The following is a 3,115-nucleotide window of genomic DNA, read 5'->3' as shown; positions in this document are numbered from 1 at the left end:
TGCTGATATATTTGTCTTTACATTTTTATGACACTCCAAATAAAATGGTAACTGTTACCATGGTGGCGGATGTTCTGCAGGCCTCCTGTGTCACTGAATATAGGCAAATATACACTGAATATAGACAGACATTTGTTCTTGCTAGTCCTTGCCACAGTGGGACTGTGGTGAAAGTGGGCTTTTCATTCCTTTGGTGTTCATTTATTGGAAAAACTGGAGCCTTTTGTCACCCAAGGCCTATTCTCTACATTGCCTTCCCATTTGGGATTAACAATTGTCAGAGGTCAATGAAACGAGTATTGGAATGGTGCTGGGGGGGTAGTGGGAGTGTGTGGCAGGAATCGGCCAATACGAAAGGTGCAATCAGTCTAATGTGATGATACTCTCGGCCGAATAGCCAGCCACAGACAGAGGAATAGATGTAGTCAGATCACAGAAAGGTGCAAAAGATACAGATACTGTGATTGGTGACGTTAACTTTCCCAATGTTGACTGGGGCCTCTTTAGACGGTGCAGAATTTTCTACTTGTATCCAAGTGGGGTTTTTTACATGTGGAGAGTCCAACCCAAGCAAGGACCATAGTGAACCTTGCACTGGGAAGTGAGTGTGGATTGGTGCCTGGTGTTTCAATGGGATAGCACTTCAGCAATAGTGATCACGACTCCTGACTTTTAATATGCAGTGCCCTCCATAATGTTTGGGACAAAGACCCATCATTTATTTATTTGCCTCTGTATTCCACAATTTGAGATTTGTAATAGAAAAAATAATTTCTACATGGTGAAACCAAAATGTATAAAAATACCTTTTAATAAAATCTGACAATGTGCACTTTCACCACTTGTGATTTTTTTTCTATTACAAATCTCAAATTGTGGAGTGCAGAGGCAAATAAATAAATGATGGGTCTTTGTCCCAAACATTATGGAGAGCACTGCAGTTACGAATAAGCATATATGTATGGAAAGTACTAACCTGGGGAAAACAACTTACATAATTAGGCTGGAGCCAGGGAGAGTAGATTGGGAGCAGTGGTATTGGGGGAATGGTCACATCTGGCATGTGGGAGACATTTAAAAGGCAGCTGATTACAGTTCAACAGGAGGAATAAGCACGGTCAGGTTGGATGACCAGAGAGGTTGTGATGGGTGGAGGGCAAGAAGGAAAGGAACCCGATTGGAGAAGGGTTAGGGTCAGGGTTGAGGTTAGGGTCAGGGTTGAGGTTAGGGTCAGCGTTGAGGTTAGGGTCAGGGTTAGGGTCAGCGTTGAGGTTAGGGTTAAGCAGACAATCAATATCGGGGAAGTCCCAGCTGGGGAATCCATCAACAATGACCATTCAGATTTCAAGAGCAATAAGGTTGTTGGAACAGGGATTTTAACTTTCCTAATATAGACTGGGACGGCCATAATGCCAAGGGCTTAGATGGGATGGAATTTGTCAAATGTGCTCAGGAAAGTTTCCTCAGGCAATATGCAGTGGGACCCACAAGAGAGAGGGCAAAGCTTGCATTCGCGTTAGGTATGAGCTCCTAGGAAATTGGGAAGGTGAGTGAGTGATGTGTCTGTGCCTGTGACAGGGTAGGACCATGTACAAGGGAACGACCATGTACAAGGGAACGACCATGTACAAGGGGCAGGACCATGTACAAGGGAACGACCATGTACAAGGGGCAGGACCATGTACAGGGGCAGGACCATGTACAGGGGCAGGACCATGTACAAGGGCAGGACCATGTACAAGGGTAGGACCATGTACAAGGGAACAACCATGTACAAGAGAACGACCATGTACAAGGGCAGGACCATGTACAAGGGAACGACCATGTACAAGGGAACGACCATGTACAAGGGCAGGACCATGTACAAGGGAACGACCATGTACAAGGGGCAGGACCATGTACAGGGGCAGGACCATGTACAGGGGCAGGACCATGTACAAGGGCAGGACCATGTACAAGGGCAGGACCATGCACAAGGGCACGACCATGTACAAGGGAACGACCATGTACAAGGGCAGGACCATGTACAAGGGCAGGACCATGTACAAGGGCAGGACCATGCACAAGGGCACGACCATGTACAAGGGAACGACCATGTACAAGGGCAGGACCATGTACAAGGGCAGGACCATGTACAAGGGCAGGACCATGTACAAGGGAACGACCATGTACAAGGGAACGACCATGTACAAGGGCAGGACCATGTACAAGGGAACGACCAGGTACAAGGGAACGACCATGTACAAGGGCAGGACCATGTACAAGGGCAGGACCATGTACAAGGGAACAGGTTCAATGGTCTGACGGTGCTGGGACCCCAGCTATTTACGATATACATTAATGACTTAGATGAAAGCATTAAAAGTACCATTAGCAAATTTGCAGATGATACTAAGCTGGGGGTAGTGTGAATTGTGAGGAAGATGCAATAAGGCTGCAGGGTGACTTGGACAGGTTGTGTGAGTGGGCGGATACATGGCAGATGCAGTTTAATGTAGATAAGTGTGAGGTTATTCACTTTGGAAGTAAGAGTAGAAAGGCAGATTATTATCTGAATGGTGTCAAGTTAGGAGGAGGGGGAGTTCAACGAGATCTGGGTGTCCTAGTGCATCAGTCACTGAAAGGAAGCATGCAGGTTCAGCAGGCAGTGAAGAAAGCCAATGGAATGTTGGCCTTCATAACAAGAGGAGTTGAGTATAGGAGCAAAGAGGTCCTTCTACAGTTGTACCGGGCCCTGGTGAGACCGCACCTGGAGTACTGTGTGCAGTTTTGGTCTCCAAATTTGAGGAAGGATATTCTTGCTATTGAGGGCGTGCAGCGTAGGTTTACTAGATTAATTCCCGGAATGGCAGGACTGTCATATGTTGAAAGATTGGAGCGACTAGGCTTGTGTACGCTGGAATTTAGAAGGATGAGAGGGGATCTTATTGAAACATATAAGATAATTAGGGGATTGGACACATTAGAGGCAGGAAACATGTTCCCAATGTTGGGGGAGTCCAGAACAAGGGGCCACAGTTTAAGAATAAGGGGTAGGCCATTTAGAACGGAGATGAGGAAGAACTTTTTCAGTCAGAGTGGTGAAGGTGTGGAATTCTCTGCCTCAGAAGGCAGT

This window comes from Rhinoraja longicauda, chromosome 34, assembly GCF_053455715.1.
Source record: "Rhinoraja longicauda isolate Sanriku21f chromosome 34, sRhiLon1.1, whole genome shotgun sequence".
In the NCBI taxonomy this organism is placed as follows: Eukaryota; Metazoa; Chordata; class Chondrichthyes; order Rajiformes; family Arhynchobatidae; genus Rhinoraja; species Rhinoraja longicauda.
Note: the sequence above shows the minus strand (reverse complement) of the source record.